Genomic DNA, 17,624 nt, shown 5'->3' on the forward strand with positions numbered 1-17,624 from the left:
AGATTAAAGCATTTGAGATGCCTAGTTACTGATGCATACAGGAGAAGAAAACCCGAAACTGTAAAGACAGAATTACAGTAAGAACATGGAATGAAAGAAGCATGAACATGAAAAAGCTCAAAACAGTGACAGAGGATTTTTTTTTGTCAAATTGACCTCTTAAGCATCAGCAAATTAAGATGGAGTGGGATGGGACACTGTCAGTCAAAAGATCACACTATTTATTACCCAAGACATGAAAATCAAAGGAGTGTTGTTGAGTATAGCTAGAATTATACTTGGCTACAATACAGCTAGTGACCAATAATATTTATTAAACCTTATGAACTGTTATGTGCTCCTGGCTACTTTCCTTCGTGACCAGAGGCAAGCTCGCCTGACCAATAACCAGCCAAGACACAATGAAGGCCTTTTGTTTCGTTTATTGCAATAAGTGGGGAGAGAAGCTATCAAAGCTTGGTTCTCTCCAAAGTTTTAACCCAAAATATCTCCTTCTTTTATTCATCCCTATCACCGGCCGCTACAGCCCTCCTCTTTCCCCATTGGCTGAGGTAGTATGAGGTTACACTCTTTCCGTCCGCCTATACACAGTTCCTGATAACATACTAAATCATATTCACATAGACATGTAAATGGTTATTTTAAACTTAGTATATATTTATATCTCCATTTTAAACAATAAGTTCTTTTCCTGCTTTTCAATTCAATGTGCCTCTCTTCTTATCTTATTCAGCTTATTTTCCTATTTTCCATTCAACCTTCCTGGCTAGCCATTTCCTTTAAAAAAACTATCTATTTTATGACTTCCCTCTTCCTTTCTCAGACCCAACTATTTTTGCCTATATGGTTTATCTTACTTCCTTAATCTCTTCCTGACTCTCACCATCTGTATTTTTCTTATTCAATTAGTTTCCATTGTATTGTAGGTTTAACTGTCTCTGAAGATTTATCATATTGATGTATATTTATCATGAACAATAAATGTTTACCAAGACAATCATTCAGTTTTATGTTCCAACCACTGAGGCAGAAGAAGAGGAGGTTAATGACTTCTATGATCAAGTTCAATTTAACATTTATAGAACATGCAAACATGATATACTTCTGATATTTGAGATTGGAGTTCCAATGTAGGAAACACTAAAGAGGAAAACGCAATTCCTTAAATCAACAGAGTCTTTTTCTTTTATAGGTGCAGCATGAAACACCCCCCCCCCCCAAGACACAGGGGCTATAAGCAATTGCAGAAAATGCTATATGTTCACTATTTTCCTAAAGAGTTTTTCCCCTTGGAATTTGAATCGCATATACAACCTAATATAAAGCATTCACAAACAATTTCATGGAGTGTATGTAAAAATAACCATAAGCAAACCAGTTTCATGTAGTGATTTAGGTTCCACTGAGAAATCAGGAGACCAGGAGTTCTAGTTCCACCTTAGGTAATAAGCTAACTGGGTGATCTTGGGCCAGTCACTCCTTCTCAGAGCTAGGAAGGAGGCAAATCACTTCTGAAAAACCTAGCAAGAAAACTACAGGGATTTTTCAGGCAGTCTCCAGAAGTCAACATGGCTTCAAAGGCAGATTGTAGGAAAAACATCAGAGTTCTCTGTACAGAATAGGGCAGTGCTAGGAACAGCTAAGATGCTGCACAGAACTCCCAGGCTTTTGGTAGAGGACTGAGACTGAAGAAGACACAAACACACATACCACCCATTGGTGTTAGAGGGGAGTATATATTTAAGTGTATGTGTATGTGCATGTGCATGTGCATGTGTGTGACAATTACTATTATCAAAATTATGTGCCACCCATCTAACGGTTCAAGGTGACTCTGAATGGCTTACAACAAAATAAAACACAAAATTTCATAATTATAAAAACATTAAAATTACAAAAATAATAAAAAAACTAAAAGCATGGATTTGGAGGGGAAAGGTGGAAGTGCTATCTCTGTAATACACCAACCACCTCCAGCCAATAGATCCTCCTTCAGGACCCCATGCCAGCTGGTATAGCCAGGTTTTAAGACTTTTTGTGAAGGCTAAAGGGAGAGGCAGATCTTACCTCCTGTGGCAAGATATTCCAAAGGGCAGGAGCCATGGTAGAAAAGGTTCTTCTCCTGGATCCCACCAATTGAAATTCCTTGTCTTATGGAATCTGCAGTACATTCCTTCTGCCAGCATGAGTGGTGTGGTCCAGTCACAGTGGGAAAAGATGGCTCTGCAGGTATTCTGGACTCATACCATAAAGGGCTTTAAAGGTAATAACCAATACCTTGAATTGGACACAGAAACAGATTGGCATCCAGTGCAGCTCACATAACAGAGGTGATACACCCTAGAGGCCTCTAAAACTGTCCATGCCCCTGCATTCTGAACCAACTGTAGCTTCTGAATATTCTTCAAGGGTAGCCCCATGTAAAGCATGTTTCAATAATCAAAGCAGGAGATAAAAATAAATAAAACTAACTTCCCTGGAATGCTGCAATTGTTACTTTAATACTGTTTTCTTAAAATGCCAACATTCTTAGTATTATAAATTTAACAATGTGATAATATTAGCCTTACCACTGTGTTCAAAATTATTACCACCATCATCAACAATAATCCTATTCACGAAAACAGGCGGCTGCTTATAAATCTAGCAGATTTGTAGATATATAGATTGTTTCTGGTAAATGTAATACAGGAAGTTATGGCTGAATATTTTCTAACTGCTCCTATGAATGCATGAGACAGTTGAGAAAATGTTTGCAAAAAGTATTGTTTTGCTCTCCATTTTGGAATATATGATAATAAAGTGAAATATTCCTAATAACCTCAACATGCCCAGTAATTAATTTTTATTGTCAGTCGTATCTTCTATGGAAAATACTGTGATGCTAATGCAATAAAATTGCTATGTAATAAAAAATTATATACAAATAACAAAGTACACAAAGGCATACTATTATTATTTTTGGGACAGCCTATTAAATCTAAATATTATTTTAAGGATTATTTATTATCCATTTGCTTCTCTATTTTTATGTAAGAGTGCTGTGACTCAAAGATGTAAATATATGCAAATTTGTTTCACTATTCTACTGATAAGTATTTGGAGCTTTTTCAATAATTTTCATTACGTTTGATATTTTCAAACTATGTTGAATAAATTGCCTGAGCAGTGAATGCCAGGAATACCGTATATTCTGGCGTATAAGACGACTGGGCATATAAGACGACCTCCAACTTTTGAGAAGATTTTCAGGGTTTAGAAAGTCATCTTATACGCCAGAAAATACGGTACAATATTGAATTTCTGTTTATAGATGAGCACAATAGGAGCTCCATTCCTTTGCTGCTAGAAAGCGAGTGTTGCCCACCACTGCTTCCCTAATGCTTCCTGAACTCAGCTGGTATTTTTTTCCCCATATATTTTATTGATTTTTTAAAACATAAATTACTTAATAGTTGGTAAATACTGTGTTTGCTGGGTTTACATTTGTAAAGAAAAATCATTAACAATTGGTTTCTATAATCTATAATCCACATAGTACATTTAGTTGATTTCCCCTTTTCCCCAAAATGTCTTCTTTGCAAACCTTGAAATAATATAGTTCTTATTATTTTGATAAAATATATTTAATCTTTAAATATTCCATTTAATGTGCCTAGTCATCTAATCCTTTAGGTCTTATTCAAAACATTTTTTTCTTTTTTATACATTATAATTTCCCTAAATTCAGACACATTTAATTATCTAAAACATTTACTTCATCTAGGCCATTTCAGCAGTATTATATTACTTATATCAAGAAATAAAATAAAAGGGGGGAAAGCATACAGTATTATTTAAGGAATTCATCTCTCTTAGAATGACATATGTATTCAGAATCTTTTCTGTTTCTTTAACCATATTCAAACAAATGTTTCTTTTTAAAATATTCTCTCTGGTAAATCCCAAAATTTTCTTAATTTTCACTTTGATCTTTTTTCTTTGACCAGTATCTTTCTTAATCAATTGATTTGCTGAATCAAATTTTTTTGCCATATATTCATGACTGCTGCTATAGGTATAACAAGTAAATCAAATATTTCTCTTTTTTTGTAGATGTAATGTCCTTAATTTATGTAGCTTACTGTTTTCTACTACTTAATTGCTTTTCCTGAAAAAGAATAAAGTGATGGGCGATGTATAAAAATGGGATTTTTGAATGCTTTGTCCTGCTGGCTGTGGAATTCTGGGAGTTGAAGTCCACATGCCTTAAAATTGTCAAGGTTGAGAAACACTGTGTTAGTGCTTATTTCTGTAAAAAAAATAGGGCTGGCCACTAGGGGGCAAATTGGTTTTAAATTCAGAGAACAGCTACCCGGCGTATAAGACAACCCCAGACTTTTGAGAAGATTTTCAGGGTTTAGAAAGTCGTCTTATACGCTGGAAAATACGGTATATGTTTGAAGACTCAAAACAATGAATGACTGAAATTTAGGGAGTCAATGTGAAGAACTCTACTTAATTGCCATATACAATTTCATTAGCTTTTGTCAGCTTTTGTATTAACTTGTAAATACATGTTTTAAATGTAAATGTATGTAAGTGCATGTCTTGGAGCAATGGCATCAACTAAACAACCATATTAACTAAAAGACAGGTTTCTCTGCTGAGAAAGGAGATCATGCCAAGCTGACAACATTTTCCTATCACATACTAAAATAAGGATACTGCCTTCTTATCTTTAGGACAGGAAATTTTTATTGCTTTTCTCTTTTTGCCTTTAACCCAGTGGTTCTCAATCTTTTTATACCGGCAACCCCGGTCATAAGGAGGCCGCGCGCATGCACGGGGCTGCCCTATGTGCGGTGCGCATGCGCAGTGGTGCCCCCTGAACGGCGCGCATGTGCGGCAGCGCAGCCTCCTGCACTGGCTGAGGAAAAAAAATGGCGGATCGCATTGTTTGGCGACCCCTGTGAAATGGTCGTTCGACCCCAAATGGGGTCGCGACCCACAGGTTGAGAACTGCTGCTTTAACCCCTCAAATGTCATGAGAAATATTTGAAAAGAAGTTGAATATACAGAATAACTCAATTGTTGTTGGAATAAAAGCCCCATAGGCAAACAGCTTCTTAATGCCTTTGCAAATGACACTGTTCTGATGTTGCCTAAGCAAAATTAGAATTTGTCTTTCATCACAATGAAAGTATTAATATACGAGATGGTAGCAGTTTCAAAAGTAAAAAACAATATTTTTTTAAAAAAACTAAAGCTTGGCCTCTCATCATAGTTCCAAATCTTTACAGAATGTATTTGCCTTAAAGATTTATTTATTTATTTATTTATTTATTTATTTACTCTTTATTATTTAAGAGTTGTAGTAGTGCAGTGCTTAGAATGCAGTATTGCAGGCTAATTCTGCTGACTGCCAGTAATTCAATCCTGACCTGTTGAAGGTTGACTGAGCCTTCCATCCATCTGAGGATGGAATGAAGACCCAGATTGCCGGGGGGAGGGGGCAATATGCTGACTCTGTAAACCACTTAGAGAGGGCTGTAAAGCACTATGATATGGTATATAAATGCTATTGCTATATTTATTTAATGTTATTTATAGAGTTGCCCATCTCATAGCCCTGGCTCAGTATGGCATACAGAAATAAAATCATCATAAAAATATATAACTAATGATAATCTAGTTCAAACAATGCCCCCGGAAGAAGCTATATTATCAACATGACTCATCTAACTTCCTGGCCCAAATGCCTGCGGAACAGCCCAGTTTTTAGTACCTTATGAAATGCTAAGAGGTTCAGGACCATCTGATCTCTGGGGGAAGGAAGGAATGTTTTTTCACAGGTTAACCACAGCCAGGCAAAAGTCAGGACTTCGACAACAAGGCATTGTTTGATGGAAGGAACATGGAACATGCCCTCTGTGCTAGTTCTAGTGAAACTGGCAAAAACAGTGGGACACAATGGTATACAAAGTATCTTGAAATTGTAATTCCCAAAAGTATATCCTATGTGTGTTTATTAAATTATAATTTGTTAAGGCATAAAATTAAATGCCATCTTAAATTATGGCACCTGTTAAACATAACTTTTAAAGAGAATTAAATCCTTAAAATACTCCCCAAGTAATATATCTTTATCAAATGCTACAATTCTCCTTATGTAGCTTAGCATGATACTTCCTAAATACTAGAACTAGAAGATCCAATTTGCGTCCACCTTCAGTCATGAATAATCACTGACTTGGGGCCAGTTATTCTCTCTCAGCCCAATTAATTTCAGGACTTGTTGCCTTGAGAAAAATAAGAGGAGTGATATTGGATACAATACATTTCTTTAAGGAATAATGCTTTGTGACATTTTACTTATTTAAAAATAATAATTCTTGAAGTAGAAGAAAATATAAAACAAATAGTGTAAAAATGTATTAAAGAAATTGGGAGCCTGATAAATATATATATATAACTTTTTATTGAAGCAAATTTCATTAAAATCTGTCTCTGGAAATAAATGGGGTTTTTTGAAATTAATACATTAATGGTATTACACCCAATTCCTTTAGCAAAAAAAAAAGTGACTATATCTAAGGATGTGGCAACACTAAAAGAAACTACCATCTCTAATAAGATTGCCTAAATAGCCAACAATTTTGAAAAACAATTTTTAGGTAAATAAATAAGGACTGTATAGTTTTTTTTCACAGTTTCTTGAACAAGAAAATGTAAATTAAAAATAAAAACAGATTTATGCAGGTGAGAGCAAGAATATCTGCAACCAGAAATGGAGCAAAACTAATGTTCTATGTTTGGGTCTTTAGTATTCCAAATTATTAGGATTATTTTTAATGTAAAGCTTTTTAATGAAAGCTTATATATCTACACTAAAGCTTTTCAATGCAAATGTTATGGACATAATACATAAACTGCAAGGTTTTAGGCACAGTATTTTTTTTAACTAATCTGAATATATTTTATTCACTTTGCTAGTAATTCAGAATGAATCAAGAGATATTTGTCCTCAATAATGATGTGCATTTAGTGAGGTGACATAAATGATTATTTTAAAGCAAGTATTTTAAAGAGAGTGTGTAGAACAAGACAGGAAATGTTAGAAATAATTGTAAAATTCTATTTAGAGCTATACAAAGATCAGGATCATTCAAAAGTAACAACACCCACAAAAGAGGAAATGCCAGATATCCTAGTAGAGGAAGTATTAAGTGCCATAAAATCAAAGAAAAATGGCAAAGCATCTGGAAATGACTGTGTTATGGTTGAAATGCTGAAGCTGATGGTTACAATTTACACAAGATATAAGTGGATAGACAATGCCTAAAATGATGAGCAGAGCAGAGCAGAACAGAGCAGAGCTGGAAGAGACCTTGGAGGTCTTCTAGTCCAGCCCCCTGCTCAAACAGGAGAACCTATACCATCTCAGACAAGTGACTATCTAACCTCTTCTTAAAAATCTCCTGTGATGGAACACCCATAATTTCTGGAGGCAAGCTGTTCCACTGGTTAATTGTCCTCACTGTCAGGAAGTTTCTCCTTAATTTCAGGTTGCTTCTCTCTTTGATCAGTTTCCAACCATTGTTTCTTGTCCTGCCCTCGGGTGCTTTGTCCTGCCCTCTGGTGACCCCCTCTTCTTTGTGGCAGCCCCTCAAATACTGGAACACTGCTATCATGTCTCCCCTATTTCTTCTTTTCTTTAGACTAGCTGAACCCAAGTCCTGCTGTTCTTCGTATGTTTTAGTCTCCAGGCCTTTGATCATGTTAGTTGCTCTTTGAATTTTTTCCAAACTCTCAGTATCTTTTTTTGTGATATGGTGACCAAAACGGCTGCAGTATTCCAGGTGTGGTCTTACTAGGGTTTTATAAAGCGGTACTAATACTTCACATGATCTTGATTCTGTGCCTCTGTTTATATAATCCAGGATTGTATTAGCTTTTTTGGTTGCTGCTGCACACTGCTGGCTCATAGTCAAGTGATTGTCCACTAGGACTCCAAGTCCCTCTCACAGTTCCTGTTTTTAAGCCAGGTCTCGCCTAATCTGTACTTATACTTTTGGTTTTTCCTGCCTAAGTGTAAAACTGTGCTTTTCTCCACATTGAAACTCATTTTGTTGGATAGAGCCATTGTTCAAGTTTGTCGAGATCTTTTTGGATCCTGAGTTTGTCTTCTGGGGTGTTGGCTACTCCTGCCAGTTTAGTATCATCTGCAAATTTGATGAGTTTCCCTTCAATTCCCTCATCTAGGTCATTTATGAAGATATTGAAGAGTACTGAGCCTAAGACAGAACCTTTTGGTACCCCCACTGTTTACTTCTCTCCATGTGGCTGTAGTGCCATGGAGGACTACTCACTGAGTATGGTTTGCCAGCCAGCTGCAGATCCATCTGGTGGTGATGTTGTCTATTTCATCTTTTCCTAGCTTACCAAGGAGTAGGTTGATGATGATGATTTTAAAGAGAATGTCATAAATTAGTTACATAATTACATGAAGCCTTGTATTATTTTTATTTTTTATTAATTATCAATGGCTTAGTTTAAATGTTAATTAAAATGTATGGACAAATGTGATTAAGAAAGACCCCACTATCTGAAGGAATTAGAGCACTTTCTTCAATCAAGTAAGATGTAGGGTTTTTTTCCATTTGAATCTGGAGAACTCTGAGCTAGTCTAAATGACTTTTAACACAATGTTAAAATTTTGTAATATCAAGTGATTGATCAGTATTGGTTTGTTTTTAATAGTTATTTGAAACATTATTGTTCAGCTGACCTATATATCAGGAAGGGCTACAATAGCTAGAAATAAATAACAGCTGATTTATCCCCACATACAGGTTTTGCCAAATGCACTTTTAATTCTCTTGCTCAGTTACTAGATAATGAAATTGAGATAACAAAATAAAAATTGGATATAAGATCCAAAGCTAAGAGGAAAAGGATTTGTTTTATTTTTACTTGCAAAATTTTGTCTTTTGATTGATACCACATATTAATTTGCTTTGCTTGCAATCTTCAATTATTATTTACTGATGGGGTTTTTTTTGGGGAAACAGAGAATAAACAATGAAATCTACTTTCCTTAAAAGCTGATAATAATATCTCTTTTTCCTGTTGAGATATTTTTGATTCACTCTTTCCTCACTCTGTCTTCCAAACATTTCTTATGTTGTGAAAATTGATCTTTACCCCCAGCTTTCATTCTCTCCTTGAGTGCTATGGAAAAGGGATAAAGTGACAGATTAATGGTGAGGGAGATGTGCTAATTGTGCAATTAACACATCATATTTCTAAGCAGCAGGCAGGGGGGAAGAACACAATAATGGAATTGCGGACAGGACATTACAGTGAAGTTATGAAACATTAAAAATGAATAAAAGATCACTTTTGTTATTATGTATTTACTAGAATTGTTTAGATTTATTTATTTGCTTATTGGATTTTAAAAAGGTACATCAAATATACCATCCATATACTAAAAGCAAAACAATACAACACAGTAATTAATTAATCAATAATATTTATTTGGTCAATGAGCAGCAAAATGAAAAAGAGCACTAAGAAGAAAACAAAACTCAAAATGGTCTTTTAAATAACAGGCAGATTGATTCTATAACTACTATATTGTATTGTACATTTTTATTTTATTTTATTTGTAATAATAACTGTCAGCATTTAGAAATGTAATAAAGTGCCTAATGATATTTCTATAGGAGGGGTTACAAAACTTTTTGTATCATTGTATCATCTGAAATTGTGCAAACATTTCATACTAAACAGTGGCTTCTATGGTGTAAACTAATCACAAAATATTAGGTGCATATAAAGCATAGTGGCAATGTTGATAATAAAATATATGCCTGAAATTAAACTGTCTAGTAAGGCTTTTTTTTAAAAAAAACACCACACAAATAAATAAAATTAGCTGAAACAGGAAGTTTGTTGGGAATGAAGCATGTCCCTTTGGGCACTGTTGTTTTTCTGTGCACCATATTAGTGCCCACATTCTTAGCAATGTATATCTTGTTTGATTGTTACATGTACAGATACAGTCTTGATTTACCACCATTTGTTCAGAGTTGTGATAGCTTTGGAAAAAGTGACTTACAACCTCTCCTCCAACTTATGACTCCTGTGGTCACATGATCACAATTTGGGTGCTTGGCAACCAGCTTGTATTTATGAAAGTTGCAGGGTCTTGTGGTCTTGTGATTGTGATTTGCAACCCTTCCAGATGGCTTCTGACAAGCAAAGTAAATTAGGAAAGCTAGAATCCAGCTGGAAGCTGGTTTCTCTTAACAAGTATGGTAAAATTGATCATAATTAGATCCAGTCGCATGGTGACTTCTCTTCAATCACATCACTTAGCAACTGAAATTCCCATCCTAATTGTGGTCATAAATCAAGAAATTTATAATGTAGATGCAACATACAAACAGTAAACATTATTTATATTTCTAATATAATATTTCTCAACCTCAAGGATCAAAAACAAATATTGGAAAATTTGTGATACTTCACAAAGTGGCAAGTAGAATCCACTTTCATTCCTGATACCTTTCTAATCTGTACTAACCTTTGTGAAATATTGGTTTTAATTGAGATGACGGGATGCATTACAGGTTCCTTTGCTTAAAAATGTCATTTGTCAGCACACAGGAAGCATGCCCACTTTGTCACAGACCCTGCTCTCTGGAATAGGGTTTTCCCCCTTAGATTCAAATGGCTCTCATCCTACTGATGTTTCAAAGGGTTATACCTCTTTCCTCCTTTTTTTGTCTGTGTTTATATAGTTATGTTATCTCTGCCATTTTTATTCTGTAGTTTTGTGGTGGGGTTGTTGTCATTTCAGACAGTAAAAGGCAGTAGGGAGAAAGCAGAGCTGCTTCTCATTCTTTGCATCAGTCTTCACACAAAAAGTAATTATAAACCAACATACCCCCCCAAAAAAAAACTACTGCAAAAGACAAACTAGAAACAAAAATTAAAATAAGCAAGAAAATGATAACAGAACACCTATCTGACCTTGACGAATATAAATAACCAGGATTACATCCCAGAGTTCTGAAGGAGCTGGCAGATGTTATCTCAGAACTATTACATCATATCTTTCGAAAATCCTAGAGCAGGGGTGTCAAACTGCCAGCCTCTAGGCCGGACGCGTCACACAGAAGCTGCACCCACCCCATTGCCAACAATGGCAAAACAGTCCTGATACGTTGTGCGATGTCACATGATGTTGCGAGTTTGACATGTCTGTCCTAGAGCATCAGGGAAGTACCTGATGATTTGCTGATGTGGTTCCCATCTTCAAGAAAGAAAAAAAAAACAGACCCAGGAAACTACAGACCAATCAGTCTAACATCAATACCTGGAAAGATCCTGGAAAAGATAATCAAAAAACAGATCTGCGAACAACTAGAAGCAAACAAAATTATAACCAGTAGCTGGCACAGGTTTGTCAAAAACAGATGATGCCAAACCAAACTTATTTTATTCTTTGATAAAGTGACTAAATTAGTAGACTAATGAAACTCTGTTGACATAGTATACTTAGATTTCAGTAAGGCATTTGACAAAGTAGACCACAACTTGCTGCTTAGTAAGCTAGAAAAAGGTGGGATAGACAACAACATCATCAGATAGATCTGTAGCTGGCTGACAAACTGTACTCAGTGAGTAGTCCTCAATGGTACTACATCCACATGGAGAGAAGTAAGCAATGGAGTACCACAAGGCTTTGTCTTAGGCCCAATACTCTTCAATATCTTCATAAATGACTTAGATGAGGGAATAGAAGGGGAACTCATGAAATTTGCAGATGGCACTAAACTGGTAGGAATAGCCAACACTCCAGAAGACAAGCTTAGGATTTAAAAAGATCTTGACAAACTTGAACTATGGGCCCTATCCAACAAAATGAATTTTAATGTGGAGAAAAGGAAAGTTTTACATCACTGGAGATTTTTAAGAGGAGACTAGACATTAACCTGTCTGAGACGGTGTAGGTTCTCTTGCTTGAGCAGTGGGCTGCACTAGAAGACCTCCAAGGTCCCTTCCAGCTCCATTCTATTCTTTGGTTTTTAAATGCTTTTAACAATTAGTAAGACAATTAATGTTGCTGAGAATTGGTGACATACAATATATAAATTTAATAAATTATTATTAAATTGTTACATTAACTATGAGGCATGTTATTGCATATTGCCCAAAAAATCAAAGATTAAAAATTACTATATATATTTCTCTGAAATTTCACAATTTTCGTTTTGTCAAATAAACCCATTATGCTTGAAATTTTGATTTAATTACATTAAGTCATGTCACAATATAATGATATTCATAAGGCTCCAATTCAAAACAATCTAAGTTGGATTCTGTATTTCACTAAAGAAAATGAATAATTCACTAAATAATAGTAAGGGCTGGACTAGAAGACCTCCAAGGTGCCTTCCACATTCTATTCTATTCTATTCTATTCTGTTCTGTTCTGTTCTGTTCTGTTCTATTCTATTCTATTCTATTCTAAAAACCACAAGGCTTTGTCTTAGGCCCAATACTCTTCATTATTATTCAGTGTTTTTATTCATATTACTCAAAGTACTGGAATGGATTTGGAAGGATTTATGTATGCATTTTATAATACCAAACATGGATGTATATAATTTTGATGCCCAGTGGCATTTGAAACTAAATACACATGTTTTCCATATTATAGAATCAAAATTATCTCCAGTAATAGCCCATATCACCCAGAGTTCCCAAATCTCCTAGAATTAATGTGCTCTTAACACAATAACAGAGTTGGAAGGTACTTTGGAGGTCTTCTAGTCCAACCCCCTGTTTAAGCAGGAGAATATGTACCATTTCAGGCAAGTGGCTATCTAGTCTCTTCTTAGATGTCTCCAGTGATGGATCACTCACACCTTTAGAATGCAAGCCATTCCACTGGTTAATTGTTTTCACTGTTATGAAATTTCTTCTTAGTTCTAGATTGCTTCTCTCCTTGATTAGTTTCCATCCATTGTTTCTTGTCTTACCTTCTGATGCTTTGGAAAATAAGTTGACCCCCTTTTATTTGTGGCAGACCCTCAAATATTGGAAGACTGCTGGATGAATGGCTGAGGAAGTTGATGGAGAGACAGCTAAACTAACTGCTTTGATTAAGGAAAAAACACAACTATTTTTGTTTCTACTTGGAAACCACTTCTGGATTTTGTGCTTGAGGTGGATAAAATGAAACTTTTGGGTTTTGTTGGATTTTGTTGTTATAGAAATGGCTAGTTTATATTACCATAACAAACTAAAAAGTTGAGGTTTGATGCTATTATCTTATTCTACTGCACCAAAGGGAGTCAAAAGTCAGTGCCTTTTTCTTTCCTTTTTCCCTTTGCCCTACACTTTTCCCTTCCCTTTTCCCTCCCTTACTTTCCCACTTATTTTTGTATTGTTTTGTATTTTATATTATAAACTAAAAAAATGTTGGAACACTGTTATCATGTCACCACTAATTCTTCTTTTCACCAAACTAGCCATACCCAATTATCTTGCACTTTGTTCTTCTTAGTGGACTAAAACAAACATTGTACTGTGTCTGTTTCCTTTTTGTCTGTCCAATAGAGGCAGTCCTCAGTTTATGACCACAACTGAGTCCAAAATTTCAGTGTTAAACAATACAATTGTAAAGTGAATTTTGCCCCATTTCATGACTACTCATGCCACAGTTGTTAAGTGAATCGCTACAGGTGTTAATTTAGTACACAATTTGATTTAATGACTACACAGATGCTGCAATGGTCATAAATGTAAAAAACAATCATAATTCACTTTTTTCAGTGTCATTGTAACTTTGAATGGTCATTAAACAAATGGTTGTAAGTTAATGACTACCTGTAATAAGCATAGTGCCAACTGTATGCTTTTCAGGGTCATATATAGTTCGATGCAAAGTGAAATAAATAACAAATGAGAAGAGCTTTTTCCCCCTGGTCGTTTTTCATTTCAAGAATATTTCCCTTCAAGGGTAGGTATTTTTTGCTTTTAGAGCATCCAAAATTTGTAAATGAACTTTAATGTCAAATTCTCAAGCCTTTTATAAACAATAAGCGAATGTGGATGTGTTTGGCACATCTGTAAATCATTTTGTTTCTGTCTTATGGCAATGTTTGAAGTCTGCTGACTGACTGGGTATTGGTTTCATGAAGTTATCATACAAATGGAGGAAGTAAGATTCTGAAAGCCTGAAGGCAGGCTATTTATTTCTAATCTTCCTCTTTTCACTGAATTATGAGCCAGGTTCATTCTTGCTGGAAAAACTAAATATGAATATAATTCTTTCAGGAAATTTCTACATCTGACAAATGAAATTGCATTGTTAAGATTTTATGGATTGTCTCTAAAATCAAAATGCAGTTTTTAATGACTTTACTTAAATTTATAGTCTCCTCTGCCTAAGAGCTTCTCTCCTTGTTTTTCATTAAGTAATGTAAATGCCAATAAAGTCAGAGAAACTCTTTATACATAATGACAAACTACATTCTAAACAAACTAAACAGATCCAACAGAAGAAGACATAGCAATATATTACAATTAATGATGTAATCCAGGAGTGTCAAACTCAATTTCATTGAGGGCCGCATCAGCATTGTGGTTGCCCTCGGGGTGTGTGTGGCCAGGGTGGGTGTGGCCTACTGAGTGGGCATGGATGGGGTGTGTGTAACCTACTGGGTGGACGTGGCCAGCTCTACATCGTTCGCATCAAGGGTGCCTGTGTGGGTCTGGGCAGGAGTGGAACAGATCTGAGGGTCTCTGGCAGAAGGGGGTGGGACTGGGGCAAGCACCAAGGCATGGTGCATTTCTTCATCCCTCACAAAGGGTGACACCTCCCCAGCATACACTCAGGGGGTGGGGCCAACACAGCAGGGGCTGGTTCCTCGCTGTTTCCAGACGGCCTTGTAGAGCTAAGACTGAATGTGTTTCAGCATAGATGGCCACCACAAAATTGTACATTGGCCAGCCTGGGTCAGGGCCAAGGCAGTGGGGGCGATTCCCTCACTGTTTCCAGGATGACTTCGCGGGCCACATGAAACCACTTCGCAGGCCGCATCCGATTCCCAGGCCTTGTGTTTGACATATCTTTTTTTTTTTTTTTTTTTTTTTTTTTTGAAAATTTTTACATTTTACAAAAACAAATCCCCTTCCCATACCCCCCCCTACCTCACCCCCCCCTTCCCAACCTCCCAAACCCTCCCCTGGACTTCCCAGAGCTGAGTACAGGCTTAATTAAAAAAAAAAAAAAACTTAAAACACTTTTAAAACCTAAACAAATTTAAATACAATCATCATTCTATATAAGCTCCCTCCAAAAACACAAATTTAAACATTACTTTCTTTGAATATCTATATCTATAATATAAAATCTAATTTCTCCCTCTTTCTTTATCCTAAAACGAAAAAATAAACATACAAATCTTTGTTATACCATTAAAGCTAAATACTCTTAAAGAACTTAAAGTAAGTACATATTTCCTTCAATCTTCATAATCTTCTCTCCTATCCAAAAAGAAAAAAAAAAAAACAAAAACTTAAAAAACCTATAAGTCCTAAACAAATCTAAGCACATTTAATTAAACAAATTATTTTGTCTTAAAAATATTAATAATAATATTTAAAAACTAAAAACACTTTTAAATCCTAAACAAATCTAAATACAATCATCACTCTATATAAACTCCCTCCAAAACCACAAATTTTTAAAATTTAAAACATTAGAATCCACTCACTAAAATAAGCAAATTATAATCCCTTCAAAACACAAATTTAAACAATATTATCATTAAAGGTTCAAAACTTAAAACAACAAAGTTAATAAACACATTAAACATTTCAATCTTCACCAATAACTAATTCCATCCGTAAAAAACTACATCCTTATCAATCTCAATTATATTAGTATTATTAATTATTCACATTCCAGTTTTTTCCATTCTCCATTCTTCCATTCTTCCATTTCCCTTCTCCATTCTTGTATCAAACTCGTAAGAAATGCTGCAAGTTCTGCCTTAGGAGACTGCTCCAAAATTCCTGAATCTCCCATCGACTCCGAAGCCAATAAGGGTTCCTTAAATTCCTCCTTGTATTGATCTTTACAATTGTAAGTTGTACAAGTTATCCTCTGCCCGTTCCTCTCTTGTTGATGCCCCTCAGACTGAGATTTCCCAGTTTCCATTTCAGGCAACAATTCCACCCTTAAAGATTGCTCCAAAGACTTTGTAGGTCTAACATCTCCCAGAGATTCAGAAACCACTAAATATGAAACTTCCTTAACCTTCTTCTGTTGCTGCTTTTCTTTGGGATTATATACTGCACAAGTTGTCTTCTGCTCCTCAACCTGGACTTGTTGAGGCCTCTCACACAAAGATTCTCCAGTTTTCATAAATATAGGCTCTTCAAACTGTGATTCTACATTCTTTTCTTCCAAAGCTTTAAACTTAATTGATGGCGATGCACATACCCCCAGGACCGAAGTATAAAAATCTTTTGCTTGAGAAACAGTATTAAGTCTATAACATGTCCCCAGGTAATTCACCACCATTCCAATCGGAACATCCCATCTGAATGAAATTTTTCTCTTTTTAAGTTCATTTGCTAAAAAAGCAAACTCCTTTCTTCTTCTTAAAATTTTAGATGGGATCTCTTTAAAAATTATAACATCTTGTGAAGCAATTTGAAATCTCTTCTTATAATAGGCTTGCACAATTTCATTGCGTAAAGATCTTTTACCAAAGTAAATTACCACATCTCTTGGCAGATTCTTCTGTGCTGCCACCACAGAGTTAACCCTAAATAATTTTTCAATTTCATTAAGTATTCCCTCTTTTTCTTTATTCAAAATCAATGCAAAGTCCTTTGCAACCATCTCCTTCAGATCTCCTTGCAAAGACTCTCCCAGGCCTCTAATTCTTAAGGCATATTCCATTTGTCCATATTGAAGCATAAGAATCTCATTTTCCATTTCTTTTTCCATACTTTCAATTTTCCCCTCCATTATGTCCACTTTTTCAGCTACCTCTTCCACATGGGAGTTCACCTTTTCAAGAACAGAAGCAACACCTTCTAAAGCCAAAACAAAATCTTGTCTCAAGATCTTATTGTTTTCCTCTAAAATCTTTTTCATTTCTGCCCTAATTTGAATTATAACATCTCCCATCATGTCTTGCAAGTCCTTCATAGTTATTAGCTGACCCCCAGAAGAGGGTGAAACTGTTGATTTAGAAACTGTAGAAATCCCTGGACGCTTTGGAGCCATCTTAAAGAAAAACCTTTAGTCCTTCTTAAGAAATTATAAAAATTCCTTCAAAAATCATAACTCCCTCCAAAGAAGGTCATTATAATAAAAAGAAAAAAGGGGAAAAAAAGGAAGAGAAAAAGAATTAAAAAAAAGTTTTACTCCTTCTTAAAAATTACAAAAAATTAAACAGAAAAAAAGTCCTTCAAAAAAAGGTCATTACAATAAAAAAAAAGGGAATTCAAAGGAAAAAAAAAGGGAGAAGGAAAAAAAAATAATAATAATTAAATAAAAAAAGTCCGTTCCAAAAAAAATACTTAGAGATACCAAAAACAACCAT

The sequence above is a fragment of the Crotalus tigris genome, unplaced genomic scaffold (assembly GCF_016545835.1).
Source record: "Crotalus tigris isolate CLP2741 ecotype Arizona unplaced genomic scaffold, ASM1654583v1 scf7180000024167.7108832, whole genome shotgun sequence".
Lineage (NCBI taxonomy): Eukaryota > Metazoa > Chordata > Lepidosauria > Squamata > Viperidae > Crotalus > Crotalus tigris.